This window comes from Nomascus leucogenys, chromosome 6, assembly GCF_006542625.1.
Source record: "Nomascus leucogenys isolate Asia chromosome 6, Asia_NLE_v1, whole genome shotgun sequence".
NCBI classification, from domain to species: domain Eukaryota; kingdom Metazoa; phylum Chordata; class Mammalia; order Primates; family Hylobatidae; genus Nomascus; species Nomascus leucogenys.
In genome coordinates this window covers 49,356,785-49,382,427 of record NC_044386.1, presented here as the reverse complement: position 1 = coordinate 49,382,427, position 25,643 = coordinate 49,356,785, and the positions used below count along the sequence as shown (strand labels likewise).

The 25,643-nt window shown below is 45.9% G+C and overlaps 1 protein-coding gene across 1 annotated transcript in view; it reads left to right on the top strand.

Annotated features, from left to right (window-relative positions):
* The first annotated feature begins 465 nt into the window (after positions 1-465).
* MAPK6 (mitogen-activated protein kinase 6) overlaps positions 466-25,643 on the top strand; it is a 49,620-nt gene continuing 24,442 nt past the window's right edge. Inside the window, exon 1 of the mRNA XM_030814084.1 lies at positions 466-638. The gene's annotated coding sequence lies outside the window, so the exon portion shown is untranslated. The remainder of the gene's footprint in view (positions 639-25,643) is intronic.

Here is a 25,643-nt window from a genome sequence, read left to right as displayed (position 1 = left end):
CACCGTGGCGACCACTCCTAAAAGCCTTCCTCCATACTCTGGCAGAATGAATGACCTTAGCACTTGGCCTCTAACGCGTCTGCCTTGTGCTCGGGCTGTCGCCTTCCAGCCAATCCATCTTAAGGTCCAGCCTTCCTGGAGACTGAGGCCTCATTCTCTCGGATTGCCCAGTGCCTTGCACGTAGTAGGTGCTTAGTAAACACTGGCACTGGGTTTGGTCACTTTGTTCCCTTAATGCCAGGGCAGGTAGTGGAGCAGACGGCCCCAGCTGTCTTCCTCCCTGCCCGCCCGCAGGCAAAGCCCTCAGGAGACGCCGGACGAGCCGCGTGCCTTTCCCACCGCCTCCGCGGCGCGGGCAGCCCAGTCACGGGCGCTGGAAATTCCGGCGCGTGCGGGCGCGCTGGGCAGGGCGGGGGCGGGAGAACCCGTGGAGTGAGCCTGTGACGTGAGGGGGCGTGGCACATCGAGGCCCCGCCCCCTCTTCCTCGCCCTCTCTCGCGGGTCGGGGTTACATGGCGGCGATTGCGGCAAAGCGAGAGCCTCGGAGACGCCGCTGCCGCCAGCACAGCCGGAGACCTGAGCCGACACTGGGGGCTGTCCGCGGGCCCCGCACTCTCTCGATGAGTCGGAGAAGTCCCGTGAGTGTGTGTGTGTACGTGTGCGGGGTGCGCCGGCGGGGCGGTTCGGGAGGGCGCCGCGGCGGGCCCGGCGGCGGCAGAGCCGGCTCCCTCCTCCATTGTGTGTGACCCTCCGGCGGCTGCCGCTCAACAAAGGCGCTTTTGTTCGGTCTGCCGCCCGCCCCCTGCTCGCCCGCCTGCACGCCCGCTCGGGCCTGGCCGGCGCGTCCCCGCGCGGGCCGGCGGTCGGCGGGCCGGGGTCCCCGCGTGGGGCCGGGGAGGCGGCCAACGCGCCCCTCCCACCCGGCACGCCCCTCGCCGGTCGCCCTGCCGGGCCGCGCCCGCTCCCTGGCCCGGCACGCCGGCTGCCGCCCAGTCGCCTGCGCCTGGGTCCGCAGGTTCGAAACCCAGCCGGACCGGAGGGCGGGCGAGCGAGGGGCGGCGGCCCGGGGAACATGAGGTGGCGTGGAGTCTCGCTTTCCTGGCACGCTGCCTTTCGAAATGCTCCCGCGTCTCCTCCCCCATCCCACCCGGTGACTCGGCCTCAGCTGACTCCGGCCGGGCGAAGTCTCCAGTGGCGTAGCGCGCAGCGCTCACCCGGCTCGTCCCAGAGCCCTGAAGTCCGCCCAAGTTTTGAGTCTAGCCATGAATGAGGTACTGAAAACTCGGAGACGAAATTCCTAATTTCCTCCCTCTGCCCTACAGTCTTTCCTTAGCTTCTTTCGGGACCTTAAGTGGTGGTCTGTAAAAGTGCCCAAATGAAAGCTTGTTTTGTCGGTTCACCAAAAAGGGCCTTGTCACTTTGCCGTGCATTTTAGTCCGCTTTGTGAGTTGTGTCGAAAAGTAAAGGTGTTTTGGCATCCTTTTGTTTCTTGGCGAGTGTAGGACCCGACCGGTTTAGATGTTAAGGGGATCTCTGTGCAGCGGGAGCTTCTCGATTCCTTTGCCGTTTTTTCTTTTGCTTGTTCATTGGAAAAGGTCCAGTGAAAGGGACTGGTGAGTTGGAATTAGAAGCCTACTTGTATTAACGGCAGAATTCGTGTTCATTGCTAAAGATGCAGTCTCAGTAATGACTTTTTTTTTTTTAACGGATACAGATGATTTGTCAAGGGGAAAAATTAACACGCCGTACAATGAAGAGCAAGCAGCTTCAGAGTAATTTTCTGATGGCTGATTCTTCTAGCCTGTCTCTTACAGTTCCAGTTGGACATGTCCTCTTTCTTTAACGCTGGAAAACTGAGATGGAAAGAATGATCTGACCAGAAGAATGTAGGGTCCAAACAGGGCCTGGCCCTGAAATCAGGAATTTCTTCATAGAAATATCAGATTTTAATGTTTAAAAAATAATTTTGAATTGGGTGAAAGAAACTTTGTCTTTAGATAGTAGTTCAAACATGTTTATGAAGCGTTTATGTGCCAGGGATTGTAAAGTCTTTTCACATGTGTTACATCATTTATTAAGAATTGCCTTGTTAAGCTTGTAAAATTATTCATTGATGTCCTGAATTCAGTAATTGCAGTTAATCTAGAAAATATGCCAGATTTGAGCAGAACATATTTGATCACCTAGGTATTACTGTTGAGAAGAAAACACTGGAAAATGGAGAATATTTTAGAAAAAACTTCGTTTATGAGGATATTTTGGAATTCAGTTATTTGCAAAAGAGGATTAGAAGTAATCGTTGGCTACTTTCTGTGATTAAAAAATCCAGAGAAGAGTGATTTGAAGTCAGTTAATTTTGTAATAAAAAATGCACACATTCTAAAGACAAACGTTAGCACTAAAACTGTTGCAGTGCTTTACATAAATTCATTTAAAGCATCGTGAGAATCATAACTGACAAAATAGTAAGGTTTGCTGACTCAGGGTACTTTGCTGAAGGGGATGGGGTCGGGTAGGAGGAAGCTTACAAGTGCCTGCTTCAAGTTTTGAGTTGGATGATGACTCATGCTGCCCACGGACTGCTACGTGGCTTTTTTTTTTTTTTTTTAAATACACTGTATTTTTTTCTAAATGATAGGCTAAAATGTTCCTGTCCACACTGAAATTCTCTCTCATTTTTTCTGAAGAGGAACAGCAGTTTCTCTAATGGCTTCTTAAATTGCATTTTAAAAGGATATCATATACTCTACAGGTGGAATTGTTTAACATTTGCTGAGAGGAAAGGTAAAACCAATTGCTGGTCAGGTGCTGAAATTAAATGTTTGATACCAGCAGGTTTTTGGCTACTGCTGAGAGAGATTTGTTATAGGTTATTTATAAAGGACAGATAGTACTTTTATGGTGTCGGTAGAAATTGACCTTATGTTTTTATTGGTTATGTGAAAGTTATCTTTATATTTAATATTTAATCAGATATGGCTCTGAATATGAAAGTTTCACTCTCATAGAATTATTAAAACATGATTATATATTGTGCTTTGTGATTTATGTGAATTTTCCTTTTTAATAAAGACAATTTGAGATAGGTATTAGGCACTATTTTTCATGGCTTTTTTTTAAGATAAGTAAGATAAGCTGAATGTATACAGTTCTAAGTCGAAACTTGGTAATAAGATTAATCTTCTGACTGATTTTAAAAGAGCCAACGTTTTGCAAGGTGGCTTAAAATAAGATTGAGAGGGGGAAGAAGATTGAGAATGGCAGTTTAAGAGTGGGGCTGGGTGCATTGGCTCACACCTGTAATCCCGGCACTTTGGGATCCTGAGGTGGAAGGATCGCTTGAGGCCAGGAGTTCAAGACCAGTCTGGGCAACATAACGAGACCCTGTCTCAATTTTTAAAATAAAAGAAAAAAAATTTCCCACCCCATCCGCTAGTTTTTCTGTGTATACTGTTTATTTTTCCAAAGGGATTTGAGGAGTTTGTGGACAGTAAAGTGTTTGTTGTTGTTGTTTTTGTGAGACAGGGTCTTGCTCTGTCACCCTGGCTGGAGTGCAGTGGTGCGATCGCTGTTCACTGCAACCTCTACTTCCCGGGCTCAGGTGATCTTCCTGCCTCAGCCTCCTGAGTAGCTGGGACTACAGCTGTGTGTGACCATGCCTGGCTAGTTTTTCGTATTTTTTGTAGAGATGAATTTTCACAATGTTGTCCAGGCTGTTCTTGAACTCCTGGACTCAAGCAATCTGCCTGCCTCAGCCTTCCAAAGTGTTGGGATTACAGGTGTGAGCCCCTGCTCCTGGCCCATAAAATGTGTTGTTAATGTGAATTAAATTTTTGGAACTACTTTGGAAGAGTATTGCATGATTTATACCTAGAGGTTTTTTTTTTTACGAAGTTTAATTCAAACTTAAAAAAACATTTCCTACTAAAGGAAACATAAAAATACAAATATAAAGGTATTGAAAATTTTCAGAGCATCACATAACTTAGAGGTTTAATGTATTTTCAGCATTGTTTTCAAATATAGGTAATTAGCTGTAGTGCATAATTCAGAGTTTAAAAACAAACTGAGGCCGAGGGCAGTGGCTAACGCTTGTAATCCCAGCACTTTGGGAGGCTGAGGAGGCGGATCACGAGGTCAGGAATTCAAGACCATCCTGGCCAACGTGGTGAAACCCCGTCTCTAATAAAATACAAAAGTTAGCTGGGTGTGGTGGCACGCACCTGTAATCCCAGCTACTCAGGAGGCTGAGGCAGGAGAATCGCTTGAACCCGGGAGGCAGAGGTTGCAGTGAGCCAAGATTGTGCCACTGCACTCCAGCCTGGGCGGCAGAGCGAGACTCCCTCTCAAAAAAAAAAAAAAAACCACAAAAAACAAAAAAAATAACTGGATATCTTAGCCTGCTTCCTGTCTCCAGGGTACTGCTTTATGAAATGCTGAGCCCTCTCACCACTGCTATCCAGTTCCTTGTTACTTTTGAACCATTTGAACCTTGTGTTACTCTAGGTCCCCTGTTAAAATGGAAAGAAGATGCCTCAGAAGTAAGTTCTGTGTAGCATTGTTGGCTGCCTTCATTAGTTCCTTCAGCCTGTTTTGTGGGCTGTTACATTACACTACAACCTGCCTGTGGTGTGGGAATTTTGCTCATTTTTATTGCTGAGAGCCTTGACTGAGACTTCACAAAAACAACTCCCAATGTTACTGTAGTTAATGGCGTTTTCCAGGGGTTGCTTTCATGTGAAGCTGATTCTTTTAAGGTGACAGTGATGTAGGCCGCGTCCAGCATTGATTGGTTTTTTCACCTCCATGAACTGCGTATTTGGAAAATGCTGTGTGGGCTCTCTAATAGAGTTTTTTGTTTTGTTTTGTTTTGTTTTTTTTGAGATGGTGTCTCGCTCTGTTGCCAGGCTGGAGCCATCTCGGCTCACTGCAACCTCCACCTCCCAGGTTCAAGTGATTCTTCAGCCTCAGCCTCCCGAGTAGCTGGGACTACAGGTGCACACCACCATGCCCAGCTACTTTTTGTGTATTTTTTTAGTAGAGACAGGGTTTCATTATGTTGGCCAGGATGGTCTCATCTCTTGACCTTGTGATCCGCCTGCCTGGGCCTCCCAAAGTGCTGGGATTACAAGCGTGAGCCACGGCACCCGGCCGCCCAGCCGATAGAGTTCTAAAAGCTTTTTATCTTTTATACATGTCAGTCTTCCAAGTCCATTTCTAAAAAATTGTTCAGAGATTGAATGTTTATATAGCAAATAAAATTTCCCATTGATTTTCGTTAAATTTGGTATTTTTTTACAGAAAAAAAAGGTATCATAAAACTTATTTTTTAGAATCCTAGCATTTACCTCAGAAAAGTCTGCCTCTGCAGAAAGTGCAAATCTATATGCATTTAATTCTGTACAATCATAAAACTTTAAAATATTAGTGTTTTGGAGGGGTCATGGGCATTATCTTGCTTCATTCATGTACATCATTTGACAGCTAAGGAAACCAAGGCCTGGAGAGATCTAAGACCTTGGTAATGAAAGTGTGATTTCTGGACCAACAGTATCAGCATCACCTGGGAACTTGATAGAAGTTAGACTCTTGACTTCATCTCAGTCCTACAGTCCTACTGAATTAGAATCTTAGAATCTGCTTTTTCTTTTTCTTTTTTTTTTTTTTGGAGACGGAGTCTCGCTCTGTCACCCAGGCTAGAGTGCAGTGGCTCGATCTCGGCTCACTGCAAGCTCCGCCTCCAGGGTTCACGCCATTCTCCTGCCTCAGCCTCCGGAGTAGCTGGGGCTACAGCCGCTGCACCTGGCTAATTTTTTGTATTTTTAGTAGAGATGGGGTTTCACCGTGTTAGCCAGGATGGTCTCGATCTCCTGACCTTGTGATCCGCCCGCCTCGGCCTCCCAAAGTGCTGGGATTACAGGCGTGAGCCACTGTGCCCGGCCTTCTTTTTTTGTAAATAAGAGGCACAATCTTGCCCTGTTGCCCAGTTTGGGTTGGAGTGTAGTGGTGTGATCCTAACGCACTGCCACCTGGAACTCCTGGACTCAGTCCTCTCACCTCAGTAGCTGGGACTACAGGCATGTGCCATCATACACTGCTATTTTTTTTTAGAATTGGAGTCTTGCTGTGTTGCCCATGCTCGTCTCAAACTCCTGGCCTCCTAACATGCTGGGAAGAACCTACATTTTAACAAGATTTTCAAGTCATTCAGTGAGCATTCAGTTTGAGAAGCACTGCTAAACGATGCATACACCTGGGCAACATAGTGAGACCCCGTCTCTACAAAATAAAATAAAATTAGCCAGTTGTGGTGGTGCACACCTGTAGTCCCAGCTACTTAAGAGGCTGAGATGAGAGGATTGCTTGAGCCCAGGAGGTTGAGGCTGCAGTGAGCCGTGATCGCACCACAGCGTTCCAGCCTGGGCAACAGCAAGAGACCCTGTCTCAAAAAATACGTGAATAAATAAAAATTAAAATGATGCATACATGCTTGCTCAGCTCGTTAGTCTTCTGAGTTGCTCTTTCCACTGGCCCTTCTGAAAAAAGTCAAATGGAAAATTTAGAAGCTAATCACTGCCCAGTTGAACTTTCTATGATGATAGAAGTGTTCTGTGCTATCCAGTGAGGTAGCCATTGGCCATGTGTGATTGTTGAGTACTTGACGAGCAAGTAGTGCACTTGAGGAATTGAATTTTTTATTTAATTTTAATTCCTTTAAATAGTTGGGGCTGGGTGCCGTGGCTCATGCCTGTAATCCCAGCACTGTGGGAGGCCGAGGCGGGCGGATCACGAGGTCAGGAGATCGAGACCATCCTAGCTAACACGGTGAAACCCTGTCTTTACTAAAACTACAAAAAATTAGCCGGGCGAGGTGGCGGTCGCCTGTAGTCCCAGCTGCTTGGGAGGCTGAGGCAGGAGAATGGCGTGAACCCAGGAGGCAAAACTTGCAGTGAGCGCCACTGCACTCCAGTCTGGGTGACAGAGCGAGACTATGTCTCAAAAAAAAAAAGAGAAATAGTTGGACGTAGCTGGTGGTTGCATGGACAGCACAGATCTAGATGATCTTTGCCCACTCTGAAATCTAAGCTGTACAAATTGGAGAGAGGGTATGTTGACTTAGTTTTTCTAATATGCCCAGATATTATTTTAGTATGTATTACAAAACAGTGCTGATTTTCTAATTGATACATCTGTGTTCAATAAAGTAGATAATCTAAGTTGTAAGAAAGTCCGTTTCTTTCCATCTTAATAGGTATTTTCACTTGAATTTTTAAAAAGTGGCTGTTAAGTTGTCCTTAGTTATCCTGTAGAAAGCATTGACAGGATGGTTTTTGCCTCTGGCCTAGTCCCTCTAGGCTTGTTGGCACTTGTTGATAACTTCCAGATTGATCTGCTGTTGATGTTAATTCCAGGTACAGAAACAGTGGTTCTTAACCTCCTACCTTTTTTTGTTTTGTTGTTGTTGTTGTTGTTTTGAGGCGGAGTTTTGCTCTTATTGCTCAGGTTGGAGTGTAATGGCATGATCTTCGCTCATTGCAACCTCTGCCTCCCGGGTTCAAGTGATTCTCCTGCCTCAGCCTCCCAAGTAGCTGGGATTACAGGCATGCGCCACCACGCCCAGCTAATTTTGTGTTTTTAGTAGAGATGAGGTTTCAACCATGTTGGCCAGGCTGGTCTCAAACTCCTGACCTCAAGTGATCCACCCGTCTCGGCCTCCCACAGTGCAGGGATTACAGGTGTGAGCCACCGTACCCGGCCTTAACCTCCCACCTTATGCAGTGGGAAGATTCTAACCCTATAGTCACAGGCCTATGTCCAAATCTCGGCATTTACTGTGTGTGTAAAGAGCATCAGTGCTCTTGTTTGTAAAATGACATTTACAAGACTGTAGTTAGAGATGACAGAAATAATTTGTCATTTAGAAAATGCCTGTCATGGCTGGGCGCGGTGGCTCACGCCTGTAATCCCAGCACTTTGGGAGGCCGAGGCAGGCAGATCACAAAGTCAGGAGTTCTAGACTAGCCTGGCCAACATGGTGAAAACTCGTCTTTACTAAAAATACAAGAAATTAGCTGAGTATGGTGGTGCATACCTGTACTCCCAGCTACTCCGAAGGCCAAGGCAGGAGAATCGCTTGAACCCAGGAGGCGGAGGTTGCAGCGAGCCAAGATCGCGCCATTGCACTCCAGCCTGGGCGACAGAGCAAGACTCTGTCTTGAGAAAAGAAAAAAGAAAATGCCTGTCGCGGCCGGGCGCGGTGGCTAATGCCTGTAATCCCAGGACTTTGGGAGGCCGAGGCAGGCGGATCACAAGGTCAGGAGTTCAAGACCAGCCTGGCCAGCATGGTGAAACCCCATCTGTACTAAAAATACGAAAAAACTGGTAGCGGATGCCTGTAATCCCAGCTACTCGGGAGGCTGAGGCAGGGGAATTGCTTGAACCTAGCAGGCGAAGCTTGCAGTGAGCCGAGATCGTGCCACTGTACTCCAGCCTGGGTGACAGAGCGAGACTCCCTCTCAAAAAAAAAAAAAAAAAAGAAAAGAAAATGCCTGTCACATAATAGGTCCTTAGTAGATGTGAGTTACCTACCCTCCCCCTCCTGCTTGGATTTTATAGCCCTCTGTAATTGAGTTTTATGCTTAAGATTCCAATCAGGCTTAATACATATTCTGAGTCTTCATCTCTACCAGTTACTGTAATTTCATGCCTTGCTTCATTCATGTTGTATCCCATGTAGATTTTGCCACTTGTGCTCTGGATTTCTTCTCTTGACTTTTTTTTTAATCGTAAATGTTTTTTTTGTGTGTGTGTAGGCAGAGTCTCCCTATGTTGCCCAGGCTGGGCTCAAGCAATCATCCTGACTCGGCCTCAAAAAGTGCTGGGATTACAGGCATGAGCCACTCTGATCAGCCTGTTGATTTCTCTTTATTTATTTATTTATTTACTGGTTTTTTTTTTTTTTTTTTTTTTTTTGGGATGGAGTCTCACTCTGTCAGCCAGGTTGAAGTGCAGTGGCACGATCTTGGCTTGCTGCAGCCTCTGCGTCCCAGGTTCAAGTGATTCTTCTGCCTCAGCCTCTTGAGTAGTTGGGACTACAGGTGCCCACCACCATGCCCGGCTAATTTTTGTATTTTTTTTTTTTTTTTTTGAGACGGAGTCTTGCTCTGTCGCCCAGGCTGGAGTGCAGTGGCGTGATCTTGGCTCACTGCAAGCTCTGCCTCCCGGGTTCACGCCATTCTCCTGCCTCAGCTTCCTGAGTAGCTGGGACTACAGGCGCCCACCACCATGCCCGGCTAATTTTTTGTATTTTTAGTACAGATGGGGTTTCACCATGTTAGCCAGGCTGGTCTTGAACTCCTGACCTTGTGATCCGCCCGCCTCGGCCTCCCAAAGTGCTGGGATTACAGGTGTGAGCCACCGTGCCCGGCAATTTTTGTATTTTTAATAGAGACAAGGATTCGTCTCTATGTTGGCCAGGCTGGTCTTGAACTACTGACCTCAAGTGATTCATCCACCTTGGCCTCCCAAAGTGCTGGGATTACAGGAGTGAGCCATCGCACCCTGCCAGCCTGTTGACTTCCTAAGGACTTACCTCGTTCTTGCCTACACCATGAGTTTTTCCTTTTCTGGATCATTTTTATTAATATACAGATGTGCTTTAGAGCTGTACTGTCCAGTATGGTGGCTACTAATTGATAGTGCTTTCTGCAATGAAATGTGTGGCTGTTAAAAGAAAAATTAAAAAAATTTAGTTCTTCAGTGATGCTAGTCATATTTCAGTTGTTCAGTAGCCATATATGGTGCTAATGGCTACTCTATTGGACAGTGCAGATACAGAACATCCCTATCATTGCAGACAGCACTATTGGACAGCACTAAGTGCGGCTTCCTTGTTTATAAGCCCTCTCCCCGTTCCACATTATTCTCTAGCTACAGCCTCATTTCTCTGCCAGTTTTCAAAAGTTGTCTTTTTGTGCTCTCTCCACTTCCCTTTGCTTCCCAGCCTACTACAGATTGGCCTCCATTCTTACCACTAAAACTACTCTAGTCAAGGTTGCCAGTGGTTTCTATTTACTAAATTAGTCTTACAGGCTCTCGTAGGAGCATTCAATGTAGTTGACCACTGTTTTTGGCCTATTAATCTACTTCTCATTTTATGAGACATATGTTCTTGTTTTCCTTCTACTTTACACCTTGTTAATACTGTATACTTTTTTTTTTTTTTCCTGAGACGGATTCTCACTGTCGTCCAGGCTGGAGTGCAGTGGCGTAATCTCGGCTCACTGCAACCTCCACCTACTGGGTTCAAATGATTCTCCTGCCTCATCCTCCCCAGTAGCTGGGATTACAGGCGCACACCACCACGCCTGGCTAATTTTTGTATTTTTAGTAGAGATGGGATTTCACCATTGTTGGTCAGGCTGGTCTTGGAACTCCTGACCTCAGGTGATCCACTGACCTTGGCCTCCCAAACTGCTGGGATTACAGGCATAAGCCACTGCACCCAGCTTTTTTTTTTTTTTTTAATTATTAAACAGCCTTCTCTCCTTTACCTGTCTCTAAGTATTGGCATACCTAAGACAGGATAAAACTCCTGGGTTTTTTTTTCACCCTCTTTTTCTAAATTCTTCCCCTAGATGGTCTCATTCAACTCATTGTTTTAAATGCCATCTGTATGTGAATAATTCTCATATTTATGTTTCTGGTTTAGACTTCTTGCCTGAGCTCCAGACATATTATCCAACTGCCTTGCTAGACATTACCACTTAGTAACCTAGTAGGCAGTTGTCTAAATATACCTAACATGTCCAAAATAGAACTCTCTTCCATAATATTCTTCCAGTCTTCCCCTCTTCCGTAACTGGCACCTAGGATTTATCCTTGAATCCTGTTTTTCCCTTATCCCCATAGCTAATCCATCATCAAGTTCTTTTGGTCTCCAAAATATCACTTAAATCTGTTTATTCAATGTTCTGTTTTACATCTTTATTTCTACCATCTCAGTCTCAGACACCATTATGTCACCTGGCTTACTGAAATAGCTGTTAACTGGTTTTTGCTTTTACTCAGCTACCTTCTTCAGACATTCTTCTCCCAGTAACAAGAATCTTCTTTCAGAAACGTAAATGAAATAATGTAGATTGGCTGCTTAAAATGATTTCATAGTTTTTCTTTGGTCTTAGTTATGAGATTCAGAATCCTGCCTCATGTGTTCCTTCCTTCCTCATTGCTACCTCCTTTCCTGTGCCCTTTGCTGTAGATGCTGTGGCTACGCTGGCATTTCTTTTGCTCCAAAATGCCAAGTTTTGTCCCGCCTTAAGTTGTTCAATTTGTTGTTTCCTCTGTTAGGAATGCCCTTCTCCCATCTTGTAGCAATGCTGGTAGCTTGTTATTCAGGTTTCAGCTCCTCAGAGGGCCATTTCCCTGCTACTAGGCCAAATCTGAATTTGTTAATTAGCTAACTTGTTTGTTGGTCTTTCCTTACTAGAATGCAAGCTCTTTGGAAGCAGAAGAACCTTGTCTATCTTATTCTCTAATGTATCGTCAAACAGTGCCTGGCACATGCTAAGTGCTCAGTAAATTTTTGTGGACTGTATAAAATATTTGATTCCTTTAAATCTCACAAGGGAAAAACTACATAATAATTGCATTGTACCCAGTGTAACGTGATTCTGGACTGGGTCCTTTACCTCCCAAGTACATGATTGAGATAATTGCAGAAACTTAAATGGGGTCTGATTATTAGATGGTAGTACTATACCAGCGTTAATTTCCTGATTTTGATGGTTGTGTTTTAGTTACGCAGAAGAAGGCTTTTTTTTTTTTTTTTTTTTTTTTTTTTGAGACAGACTCTCACTCTGTTGCCCAGGATGAAGGAGCACAGTGGTGCAATCTCGGCTCACTGCAACCTGCACTTCCCAGGTTCAAGGGATTCTCCTGCCTCAGCCTCCCGAGTAGCTGGGACCACAGGCGTGCGCCACCATGCCCAGCTAATTTTTGTTTTTTTGTTTTTTTTTTTTTTTGAGACAGGCTCTCACTCTTACCCAGGCTGGAATGCAGTGGCGTGATCTTGGCTGACTGCAGTCTCTGCCTCCTGGGTTCAAGCAATTCTCGTGCCTCAGCCTCCTGAGTGGCTGGGATTACAGGCATGTGCCACCATGCCTGGCTCATTTTTTTGTCTTTTTAGTAGAGACAGGGTTTCACCATGTTGGTCAGGCTGGTCTTGAACTCTTGACCTCAAAGGGTCCACCCGCCTTGGCCTCCCAAAGTGCTGGGATTACAGGTGTGAGCCACCATGCCTGGCCTTAATTTTTGTATTTTTAGTAGAGAGACAGGGTTTTCCCCTGTTGGCCAGGCTGGTCTCAAACTCCTGACGTCAAGTGATCCGCCCACCTTGTCCTCCCAATGTGCCGGGACTACAGGTATAAGCCCACTGCCCCCGGCCAGAAGAAGGTCTTTGTCTGTAGCAAATATACTCTACTCAAAAGGTTGGGGAGTGAAGGGAGATATGTATACTATACTTGTCAATAAAAAAAAAGTTACAGTGAGAGATAATGGAATTTGGTTTACAAACCCAGTTCAAATCCTGGCTCTCTCATTCATGTGTGATCTTGAGTGTATTTTTTAAGTTCTCTAAAATAAAGATTATATTTTGCCTATTTTGCCTATTGGGAGGATTTAGTGTATGGGTATATGTCCAACACAATGCTTCACACATAATGCAGTCTCAATAAAACCTTGCTTATATTCTTTTAAAATTCAAATATTAAGAAATGTTGACCAGGCATGGTGGCTCAAGCCTGTAATCCCAGCACTTTGGGAGGCCAAGGTGGGAGGATTGCTCGAGCCCAGGAGTTCAAGACTAGCGTAGGCAACATAGGGAAACCTTGTCTCTACCAAGATAATAAAAAATTGAGCCGGGTGTGGCACCTTGCACGGTGGTCATAGCTACTCAGAAGGCTGAGGTGGTCCACCCACCTTGAGCACTGGAGGTGGAGGTTGCAATGAGTCATGTTCATGCCATTGCACTTCAGCCTGGGTGAGTGAGATCCTGCCTCAAGATAAATAAAATAAAAATTTCAACATTTTATTTTCATGTTCAGTGCTATGATTTTCTTTATAATATGAACAAATAATTTTTTTTTTTTTTTGAGACGGAGTCTCGCTCTGTCGCCCAGCCTGGAGTGCAGTGGCATGATCTCAGCTCACTGCAAGCTCCGTCTCCCGGGTTCACGCCATTCTCCTGTAGCACCCGCCACCACGTCTGGCTAATTTTTTTTGTATTTTTAGTAGAGATGGGTTTCACCATGTTAGCCAAGATGGTCTCGATCTCCTGACCTCATGATCCGCCTGCCTCGGCCTCCCAAAGTGCTGGGATTACAGGTGTGAGCCACCGTGCCCAGCCCAATAATTTTTAATTTTTAATTTTTTTTTTTTGAAATGGAGTCTTGCTATGTCGCCAGGCTGGAGTGCAGTGGTGCAATCTTGGCTCACTGCAACCTCCAACTCCCTGGTTTAAGCGATTCTCCTGCCTCAGCCTCCCGAATAGCTGGGATTACAGTCATGTGCCACCATGCTCGGCTAATTTTGTATTTTTAATAGAGATGGGGTTTCTCCATTTTGGCCAGGCTGGTCTTGAACTCCCAACCTCAGGTGATCTGCCCGCCTTGGTCTCCCAAAGTGCTGGGATTACAGGTGTAAGCCACTGTGCCTGGCCGTGGATACATATTTTTAATAGGCTTTTTATATTTTCGAGATATCTACCCTTTCTGAGTTTTTTATTCCTCTCTGTAGATCTGGGGTTAGTTACATTAGGTGTATTTTTCTTTCATCCTAAAAGACTTCTTTTAGCATTTCTTGAAGTGAAAGTCTGCTGGAGACAGATTCTATCCAGTTTTTTTTAATACTTTTTTTCTTTTTTTGTTTTTTTGACACAGACTTTTGCTCTTGTTGCCCAGGCTGGAGTGCAATGGCACAATCTCGGCTCACTGCAACCTCCGCCTCCCACATTTAAGTGATTGTCCTGCCTCAGCCTCCCTAGCAGCTGGGATTACAGGCATGCGCCACCACACCCAGCTAATTCTGTATTTTTAGTAGAGATAGGGGTTTCTCCATGTTGGTCAGGCTGGTCTCAAACTCCTGACTTCGGGTGATCTGCCTGCTTCAGCCTCCCAAAGTGCTGGGGTTACAGGCGTGAGCCACCGTGCCCGGCCTCCTTTTTTTAATGGAGACAGAGTCTCACTATGTTGGTCAGGCTGGTCTTGAACTCAAGTGATTATCCCACCTCACTTCCTGAGAAGTAGCTGGGATTACAGGCATAAGCCACGGCACCTGGCATCTTTCTACTTTTGTCTTTTCTTTGAAAAGGTCTTTTGAAGGTTATTTCCCTTAGATAGAGAATTCTGGTGTGATGGTTAATATTAGGTGTCAACTTGATTGGATTGAAGGATGCCTAGATAGCTGGTAAAGTATTGTTTTTGGGTGTGTCTGTCAGGTGTTGCCAGAGGAGATTGACCTTTGAGTCAGTGGACTGGGAGAGGAAGACCCACCCTCATCAGTGTGTGTGGGCACCATCCAATTGGCTGCCACCAAGGCTAAAACAAAGCAGGCGGAAGAAGATGGGATAAGCTGGCTTGCTGAGTCTTTTGGCTTTCATTTTTCACCCGTGCTGGGTGCTTCCTTCTGCCCTTGAACATCAGACTCCAGATTCTTTGGGCTTTGGACCCTTGACTTAGATCAGTGGTTTGTCGGGGGTTCTCCAGCCTTCAGCCACAGATTGAAGGCTGCACTGTTAGCCTCCCTGCTTTTGAGACTTTTGGACTCAGATTGAGCCACTACTGGCTTATTTCTTCCCCAGCTTGCAGACGGCCTGACGTGGGACTTCTTCGCCTTGTTATTGTGTGAGCCGGTTCTCCCTAATAAGCTCCTTTTCATATATACATACAACTTATTATTTCTGTCCCTGTGGAGAAGTGTGACTAATACATCTGGGTTGATAGGCTTTGTTTTTTATTTTATTTTTTCCTTATTTTCTTTTTGGGTTGATAGTTTTTTTTTCTTTTGGTACTTAAAACATATTCTATTGTCTTCTGATTTTCATTGTTTCTAGTGATAAATCAGGTATCATTCTTATTATTCTTCTCTAGTATATACTTTCTCTCTTTTCCCTGGTTGCTTTTTTGTTTGTTTCTTTTTTTCCTGGTTGCTTTTTTTTTTGGAAATGGAGTTTCGCTCTTGTTGCCCAGGCTAGAGTACAGTGGTGTGATCTTGGCTCACTGCAACCTCTGCCTCCCGGGTTCAAGCAATTCTCCCGCCTCAGCCTCCTGAGTAGCTGGGATTACAGGCATGCACCACCACGCCCAACTAATTTTGTATTTTTTTTTTTTTTTGAGACGGAGTCTTGCTCTGTCACCCAGGCTGGAGTGCAGTGGCACAATCTTGGCTCACTGCAAGCTCCACCTCCCGGGTTTACGCCATTCTCCTGCCTCAGCCTCTCCGAATAGCTGGGACTACAGGCACCCGCCACCACGCCCGGCTAATTTTTTGTATTTTTAGTAGAGACAGGATTTCACCATGGTCTCGATCTCCTGACCTCGTGATCCGCCTGCCTCAGCCTCCCAAAGTGCTGGGATTACAAGTGTGAGCCACCGCGCCCGACCCTAATTTTGTATTTTTAGTAGAGACAGGGTTTCACCATGTTTGCCAGGCTGGTCTCAAACTCCTGACCTCAGGTGATCCGCCTGCCTCCGCCTCCCAGAGTGCTGGGGTTACAGGCATGAGCCACTGTGCCCAGACTCCTGGTTGCTTTTAAGAATCATTCTTTTTTGTCTTTCGTTTTTTTTTTTTTTTTTTGAGACAGTTTCGCTCTGTTACTCAGACTGGAACACGATGGCTAATCTCGGCTCACGGTAACCTCTGCCTCCCGGGTTCAAGCAGTCCTCCCACCTCAACCCCCCAAGTAGCTGGGACAGGCGCATGCCACCATGCCTGGCTCATTTTTGTATTTTTTGTAGAGACGGGGTTTCACCATGTTGCCCAGGCTGGTCTCGAACTCTTGAGCTCAGGCTATCTGCCTGCCTCGGCCCCCCAAAGTGCTAGGATTACAGGCATGAGCCACTGTGCCTTGGCGAAGAGTTATTCTTTCTCTTCCTTCCTTCACTTTTCTTTTTGTTTTCAACAGTTTCACTCTGTGTGTAGGTATTTTTGTTTGTTTGTTTGTTTATTGAGACAGAATCTTCCTCTTGTTGCCCAGGCTGGAGTGTAGTGGTGTGATCTCAGCTAACTACAACCTCCTCCTCCCGGCTTCAAATGATTCTCCTGCCTCAGCCTCCCAAGTACCTGGGACTACAGGTGCGCACCACCACGCCTGGCTAATGTTTGTGTTTTTAGTAGAAATGGGGTTTCACCATGTTGGTGAGACTGGTCTTGAACTCCTGATCTCATGATCTGCCTGCCTTGGCCTCCCATAGTCTGGGATTATAGGCGTGATCTACTGCACCCGGCCCAGGTATGGATTTTTTTGTATTTATCCTGCTTGGGTTTCATCAAACTTGTAGATCTGTGGGTGGCTGTCTTAAAGTTTTTGTCCATTATCTTTTTTTTTTTTTTTTTTTTTTGAGACAGGATCCTACTCTGTTGCGCAGGCTGGAGTGCAATGGCTTGATCTCAGCTCACTGCAATCTGTGCCTCCCAGGCTGAAGCGATCCTTCTGCCTCAGTCCTCTGAGTAGCTGGGACTATAGGCATGCAACACCATGCCTGGCTAATTTTTATGTATATTTTTTAGAGATGGGGTTTCACCATGTTGCCTAGGCTGGTCTCGAATTCCCAGACGCAAGTGATCTGCTTGCTGGCCTTAGCCTCCCAAAGTGCTGGAATTGCAGGCATGAGCCACTGCGCCTGGCCTTGTTACCTCTTCGTATAGTTCTGCTTTACTGAACCTTTAAGCTCTGCTTTTCAGTCTAGATTCTGGTTCTTTGGACTGCTGGGAAATTCTCTTTGCTCTCTGGTCTCATCCAAGATTTTCCTTATCTCTTGGTTTTGCCCTAATTCTTTGACTCAGCCTTAGGAGGCATATCTGTCTTACATTCTTTGAAGACTCAGAATGCCTCAGAGGTGTTTATTCCATGCTTCCTGTCTTGATCCCCTTCTACAGAGACGGCCGCTGCCTTGAACATGGTAGAGGCTCTTTTCTTCGTGGGATTCTCTCCGCTTTTCTGCCTTGCCCTCAGACTTGCACACATTGAAAACCCACAGGGGGCCGGGCAGTGGCTCACGCCTGTAATCCCACCGCTTTGGGAGGCCGAGGCGGGTGGATCTCGTGAGGTCAGGAGTTTGAGACCAGCCTGGTCAATATGGTGAAACTAAAAATACAAAAATTAGCTGGGCGTGGTGGTACATGCCTGTAGTCCCAGCTACTTGGGAGGCTGAGGCAGAAGAATCGCTTGAACCCAGGAAGCGGAGGTTGCAGAGAGCCGAGGTCACACCACTGCACTCCAGCCTGGGTGACAGAGCGAGACACCATCTTAAAAAAAAAAAAAGAAGAAAAAGAAAAAGAAAACCCATAGGGAAGAGTTGGCAGTTAGGGCTTGTAGTTGGGCCTCCTCCAGATTCTCTAATATTTTATCTGAGTCCACACGCAACCATTAAAATTAAGTTCATTATTTGGCTGGTTTCTCCTTAATCCTGTCAGTGGATTCCTGGTTCTGCCACTTCGCCAGGAGTGAGAATAGCCATGGTCTCTTCCCTTCTGAAGGGTTTGACTTTTTCTCTGATTTAGCTTATTCATTATTTAGATTTCTTTACATGCTTAGCTCTCAGATTTTTTTTTTTCCTTAAACTATGATTTTTGTAGCTTATCTAGCTTGTTGCAGTTTATAGAGTGAGGCTTGATATCTTGCAACTTTGAGCATTCTAATGTCAGAAGTGGAAATCCTGAGCCTTTTGTTAGAATTACAAAATTTGAGAGCTGGAAGAGACCGTAGAAATCGTGTAGTTTAAGCCAGGTGGGGTGGTGTGCGCCTGTACTCCTAACTACTGCCTGGCTCTGCCTGGGTGACAGGGCAAGACCTTGTCTCTTAAAAAAGACGAAATCCTGTAGTTTAGCCACTTTGTTTTCCTGATGAGGAACTGAGACGTAAAAATGAGAAATTCTTTGGCTACACAGCTGATGTAGCCACAGATCCTGGAGTAGACCCCAGATCTTTAAACTTACGGTTTCTTTCTTTTAATATAAGCTGTCCCTCTTGGTTTCGTGTTGCTAAAACAACACCTGAGACTGGGTAGTTTATAAAGAAGAGAAATTTATTTCTTACAGTTCTGGAGACTTGGCAGTCTGATACCATGGTGCTGGCATCTGGTGAGGGTCTCCTTTCTGCATCAGCCCATGGTGGAAGAGAAAGAGAGAGCCAAACTTGCTTTTATAATAGGCCCACTCCCACAATAATGACATTAACCCATCTGCTTCTTACTAGTGATTAATAATCACCACTTATTAGGCCCCACCTCCTAACACTTGCATTGAGGACTAAGCTTCCAACCCATGAACTTTGGGGGACACATTCAAAGCATGGCACAGGCCTAGTGAAATCAGACTGGACTCTTTCAGTAGGGCCAAATTCTTGTATGGGTCTGATAGGAAACAAACTTAAAATTTTGTTTTTAAATCTTGCAAGCTTTCTTTCTTTTTTTCTTCCTTTCTTTCCTTCCTTCCTTTTTCTTTCCTTTCCTTCCCTCCCCTTCTCTCCCCTCCCCTCCCCTTTTTTTGTGAAAGCAGGTTTATTAAGAAAGTAAAGGAATAAAAGAATGGCTACTCCATAGGCAGGGCAGCCAAATCTTGTAAGCCTTCTTCAATTTGGAGAAAATGAGAAAGAGGAAGGATATTCCAAAAAAATTATATGCCATTCTGAATTGTTTTTAAAAATTAGGGAATTGGCCAGATGCAGGGCTGATCTGTAATTCCAGTACTTTGGAAGACTTGGGTGGGAGGATCACTTGAGGCTGGGAGTTCAAGACCAGCCTGGGTAACATAGTGAGACCCCATTTCTACAAAAAAAAAAAGTTGAACGTGGTGTGTGCCTATAGTCCCAGCTACTCAGGAGGCTTAGTGGGAGAATTGTTTGAGGCTACAGTGAGCTTTGATCATGCCACTGCACTACAGCCTAGGCAACAGAGCGAGACCCTGTCTCAGAGAAAGGGAATCTCCAAGTATGGTTCTCTCTGTTTGAGAGTCCAGAGATGTTTTATATGGCCTTGCATAATGTGACCTTCTTCAGACCCTCACCAGAGTTAGCTCAAAAACAACAGCAATCACATTTGATCTGTAGTCTGAAAAACTGTGGTGCTAAACCCTGCTAGGATGGACTGAAGAATAGTGTCAAGGTCTTGCATATCTTCATTATACCTTCTTTGGTATTACATGGCCTGATAGGACTTTTTAAGAGTCCTGCTTGACTGATTATATAGGATGCTATTTCAGTGGCACAGTCCCTCCCCATCACCCCAACAAAATAAGATGAGAGCTGTAACAAAGCTGAAGTGTTTTATTTCTTCATTCTGAGTGGGTTGAAACCAGCTGCCTTCTTCATGTTGTTGGCAGACCTATGCATTCGCATAGAGTGAGGGTCCTGGTGGAATGCCTGGAAAGGAGAATACCATATCTGGGAATCTTCACTGATGTTTTCTAGTGGTAGATCAGAATGTGATCAGATTCTGAAAAATTCGAGGATAGGACTTCCCTTCTCCAAAGCTTTCTACTCACGTAGAATGTGCTATTTACATTGATACATTCAGTACATATTTTAGGGTACCTACTAATTACCAGGTACTATGCTTAGGAAATGTCCCCAAAGCTACTTAGTCCCAAACCTTTTATAATAGACAAAGCCACAGAGAAAAGGAGGGGAATGGTGCCCTGGAAAATGAAGAGTAGAGCTTCTGAAGAATCAGATTAGGTTAGATCGGGGAAGGATGGCAAAAGAAAAGGGAGTGAAAATGTTATTAGAAAGAGGAGAAAGAAAAGTGAAATGTTAGATAGGGAGGAATCCGCTACATGCCCCTGTGCTCCAGGAGTAATAATGTGTTCCTATGAGCTCAAGATTGAAAAAACAAACAAACAAAAATTGACCTCTGCTATACCTTAATGCCTAAAACAATGCCTGACACATGGTAAGCCATTCAGTAAAATGTTGAATGAAACATAATGGATGGATGGGAGAGTTGAATCTGTTTAGTCTGTTTAAAAGATGTTTTAAAAACATCTTGGTTCATTCTGCCTCTGGGCCCATGTTGGGATTGCATTTACCCACTCCCTTGGGTATACGTATGACCATGTGACCTACTTTAGTCAGTAAAATGTGAGAAGTGAATGGTGTCATTTTTGGATGGAAGCTTTTTTGCCAGTGAGATAGTCTTACTTTTCTCTGCTATGTTGCATGTAATTAGTAGAGATGGTGGGTACTTTAACAGCTTGGCTGACAGCTACGTTGAACTTGTGGCATGAGCAAGACTTAGATTTTTGGGAGCCATCTATTATCCTGACTGCTATGAAAATTTATATTTTCCCTTCCTTCCTTCCTTCCTTTTCTTTCTTTCCTTTCTTTCTTTCCTTTTTCTTTCCTTTCTCTTTCCTTTCTTTCTTTCCTTTCTTCCTTTCCCCTTTCCCCTTTCCCCTTTCCCCTTTCCCCTTTCCCTTTCCTTTCCTTCCCTTTCCTTCCCTTTCCTTTCCTTTCCTTTTTCCTTTCCTTTCGTTCTTCTTTTCTCTGTGGCCCAGGCTGGACTAAACTCGGCTCGCTACAGACTCCCTGCGTCCGCCTCCCGTGATTCTCCTGCCCTGGCCTGCGGGCTGCCTGGCATTGCCACCACCCCTCCCTGGTTTTTCTCCTTTGGCTGGAGGCGCGGTTTCGCCATGTCGGCCAGGCTGGTCTCCAGCTCCTGACCTCAAGTGCTCTGCCCGCCTCGGCGTCCCGAGGTGCTGGGGCTGCAGACGGAGGCTCGCTCATACGGTGCTCGGTGTTGCCCCGGCTGGAGTGCGGTGGCGTGGTCTTGGCTCGCTGCAGCCTCCACCTCCCAGCCGCCTGCCTTGGCCTCCCAGGGTGCTGGAATTGCAGCCCCTGCCCGGCCGCCGCCCCATCTGGGAGGTGGGGAGCGTCTCTGCCTGGCCGCCCATCGTCTGGGTTATGAGGAGCTCCTCTGCCCGGCCGCCCCGTCTGGGAGGTGAGGAGCGCCTCTGCCCGGCCGCCACCCCATCTAGGAAGTGAGGAACGTCTCTGCCTGGCCGCCCATCGTCTGGGATGTGAGGAGCGCCTCTGCCCGGCCGCCCCGTCTGGGAGGTGGGGAGCGCCTCTGCGCGGCCGCCCCGTCTGGGAGGTAAGGAGCGCCTCTGCCCGGCCGCCCCGTCTGTGATGTGAGAAGCGCCTCTGCCCGGCCGCCCCTTCTGGGATGTGAGGAGCGCCTCTGCCCGGCCGCCCCTTCTGGGAAGTGAGGAGCGTCTCTGCCCGGCCGCCCCTTCTGGGAAGTGAGGAGCGTCTCTGCCCGGCCACCCCTTCTGGGAAGTGAGGAGCGCCTCTGCCCGGCCGCCACCCCGTCTGGGAAGTGAGGAGTGCCTCTGCCCGGCCACCCATCGTCTGGGAAGTGAGGAGCGCCTCTGCCCGGCCACCCCGTCTGGGAAGTGAGGAGCGCCTCTGCCCGGCCACCCATCGTCTGGGAAGTGAGGGCGCCTCTGCCCGGCCACCCCGTCTGGGAAGTGAGGAGCACCTCTGCCCAGCCACCCATCGTCTGGGATGTGAGGAGCGCCTCTGCCCAGCCACCCTGTCTGGGAAGTGAGGAGCCCCTCTGCCTGGCTGCCACCCCGTCTAGGAAGTGAGGAGCGTCTCTGCCCGGCCACCCCGTCTGGGAAGTGAGGAGCACCTCTGCCTGGCCGCCCCGTCTGGGATGTGGGGAGCGCCTCTGCCTGCCCGCCCCGTCTGGGAGGTCTGCCACGGAGGCCAGAAGCAATGTGGGGGCTGGATGTGGTGGCTCACGCCTGTAGTCCCAGTACTCTGGGAGGCTGAGGCGGGCTGATCACTTGAGGCTAGGAGCTCGAGACCAGCCTGGCCAACATGGCGAAACATATGAAAAATACAACTGTCAAACCAACCAATGAACCAAGCGACAACAAAACAGGTCTACCCTGGAGTCATACTCTAATTTTTTCTATTTTCCTCCCTTTCCGATCCTTTATCCCACTTTCTTTTTCTTCCTCTTCCTTCTCCTTCTTCTTTGTCAAATAGAGAATTGAGTTATTATCATTGATCCATACAAAGTTCCTCTCTCATTTATTTTCTTTAATTCCCACCCCCCATTTCTATTCCCCGTCTTCCCATGTGCAACCTTCCTAATATGTTTGATACGCATCTTTTTGTTCGTATGTACTTTTAGAAAATGTTTATTGTTTTGTGTGCAAAAAAAATAAAAAAAAAGAAATCTAGTAATATTTTAAATAAAAAAATAAAAAAAAAAGAAAATTTATATTTTCATCTGGTTAGAATCCTCAGGTGTCCAAAGGTGCTTGAAGAAAGAGGCTGTGCACATGTCTCCTGTCCTATATTTGCTCCAATATTTCTTTAATGTTCATTAGGTTAGGAATCTTAGAATAAAGCCTCCTGCTGGGAGGAAGATAAGAAATGGGATCAAAGGTTATTATAATTATTTAAAAATTTCCAGCCATAAATTTGTAGAAGGGATTATATTTGTTTAGTATACAGCAATTTGAATAACATCTCTCCCATTCTGAGCATACCACCACAGGGCTTGGGAATAAAACTAAAGAAATATAAGACTTGTAAATCATAGACTTAGAATTGGGAGAGTCTGTAGGGATGTTATTACTAGTTTATCTGGTCTATGAATTTTTGAATTTCTAATATGAATGGGTTTCAGTAAATCTGTAACTAGGAGATGGAGTCTCCCTCTGTCCCTCAGGCTGAAGTGCAGTGGCACGACCTTGGCTCACTGCAACCTCCACCTCCCAGGTTCAAGCGATTCTCCTGCCTCAGCTTCTGAGTAGCTGGGATTCCAGCAGTGCACCACCATGCCAAGCTAATTTTTGTATTTTTAGTAGAGATGGGGTTTGACCATGTTGGTCAGGCTGGTTCCAGGTGATCCGCCCCCGCCTTGGCCTCCCAAAGTGCTGGAATTATAGGCGTGAGCCACCTCGCCTGGCTGTAACTAGACTTACTAGTTGTAATCTGGTTACAGATTTACTGTAAGTCATCCATACTGGAAAATAACAACTAGAGATAAGGAACAAAATAAACATAATGGCATGTGCTTTACAATGGCTTTTTAAATGGTCAAAGGCAAATGAAAGCCCCTAATGTTAAAATGCATGTAGGCAAGGGCTTAAAACAATTTAAGAACACAAATTGGTAGTAGTAGGTGAGTGTTTTGTCTTTTTTTTTTTTTTGCGACAGGGTCTCACTCTGTTGCCCAAGCTGGAGGGCAGTGGTATGATCTCAGCTCACTGCAGCCTCCGCCTCCCAGGTTCAAGCGATTCTGCAACCTCAGCCTCCTGAGTAGCTGGGATTACAGATGTGAGTCACCACACTGGCTGGTTTTTGTATTGTTAGTAGAGACGAGTTTTACCATGTTGGCCAGGCTGGTCTCCAACTCCTGGCCTCAGGTGTTCTGCCCACCTTGGACTTCCAAAGTGCTAGGATTACAAGTGTGAGCCATCACGCCCAGCCTGTTTTGTCTTTAAATTGGATACTTTGTTACTGTCTTCTCTGACTTTGAAAGTTTGTCTCAGTAGATAAGCATAGTTACTGATACTACCCAAAGCCTTTCAGACTTTGGCATTTTAGATTTAAGGTCCTGTGTCTTTTCCCAGGTTCCTAAGATTATTTGCTGTTAATAGTTTATACTCCCAGCCTCTTTGATGTCCAAATCCTGAAAGGGTCCCTGATAACTCTTACGGCCACCCACCATACATTAGGAGCAAGGGCTTTGTCAAGAATGCAGTGAGCAAGCAGCTAAGCTGTGGCAGTTGGCCTTCTCTGCCCGAAAAACTTAGTAGCTTTGATGAAAGCTTGAGACATGATCTCAGGGAAGGGTGAATTTGCTACAGCTACATTTGTCTGTGCCAGGGATAGGAGATAGCCCTAGGTGAATATGAGAAAAGCTCAACCTTTCTCTTCTGTCCAAAAGCAACTGGGTTTTGGCTGAGGAGATACGAGGCTGGCTAGGTTCCTGTTAACTCAAATTACTCACTTGACTATGGAGAAGAGCAAAATAAGTAAGAGCCTTTGTGGAGAGGAGATGGGGGAAGTGCTGTGCTGTCAGTGAATGTGAACAGGCCAGATGACCCATGTCAGCATTTATCCTGAGAAGCAACAGAGCAGAAGGTTGAGGAGAAAACCAGAAAAAGTAACCTATATGGCCCTTACTTCAAACTTTCTTTGCACATCTAGACTTCCTTTTTGACATAGGTAGGCCAAGTTGCTCCTTGATAAGAAAAAAAGAAAATTCTGGCGAGATAGGACAAAGTAAAGTTACTTCTTTTGTTTGCATTTCATTGCTTTATACACTTAGGCTTGACTCCCAGTACCAGCATTACTCTTGGTGTGGGGGTAGACCAGGTGACAGGGAGCAGGAGGTAATGTAGCAAAGAGAGCAGTGCTTGAGCAGACAGTTGTGGCTAATGCAGTTTCAGGGAACTGCCCTATAAACTTAGGAAGCTGGTATCCAGCCTGCATTATAGAGAGCTTTTAATTCCATGGCATGGTAGATCACTGAAAGAAAGCCAAAGAAAAAGCAAAAAGCCAACTTTATTCTTATAAATTATTCTCTTTACTTCATTTTATTCATCAAATTTTTAAAAACAAAACAATATCAAACCAGCTAATTAAACTTAATGATCACTCCCCAAACAACCCAGAATCAATCAGCAATGGTTGGTAGGAATGGGTAACATTTATTTGGAAGCAGAGAAATTGGAAAGATGCTGGAAAGGATCCCTTTATGTTACTTACCTTCCTTTTTGCTTCCTTGTTGAAGTGTGTAGAACATGTAAAAAGAATATGGAGCCCCAGTTTTTTCCTGGGTCTAAGCTTTAAACTTTGTTTTTTTGTTTTGTTTTTTGTTTTTTTTTTTGAGACGGAGTTTCGCTCTTGTCGCCCAGGCTAGAGTGCGATGGCGCGATCTCGGCTCACAGCAACCTCCGCCTCCTGGGTTCAAGCCATTCTCCTGGCTCAGGCCTCCGGAGTAGCTGGGATTACAGGCATGCGCCACCACGCCCAGCTAATTTTGTATTTTTAGTAGAGATGGGGTTTCTCCATGTTGATCAGGCTGGTCTCGAACTCTGGACCTCAGGTGATCCGCCCGCCTCGGCCTCCCAAAGTGCTGGAATTACAGGCGTGAGCCCCCGCGCCTGGCCTAAACTTTGCCTTTATGAAATTAAGCATGAAAAATGGTGGAGATAATGGCAATTAATAGTACACTGATGTGCATAGAGGATGCAGTGACCATCTGCTGGTCCAACTGAGTTTTATATATGCTTTAGTCAGGCCAAGGAGCTCCATGATTGATGTGAAAGTTGGAGGTAGTTGGAGAGATCAGAATTTGGAATATAACTGCCCTAAGAGTTAAGGTGATAAGGAGGGAACAGTT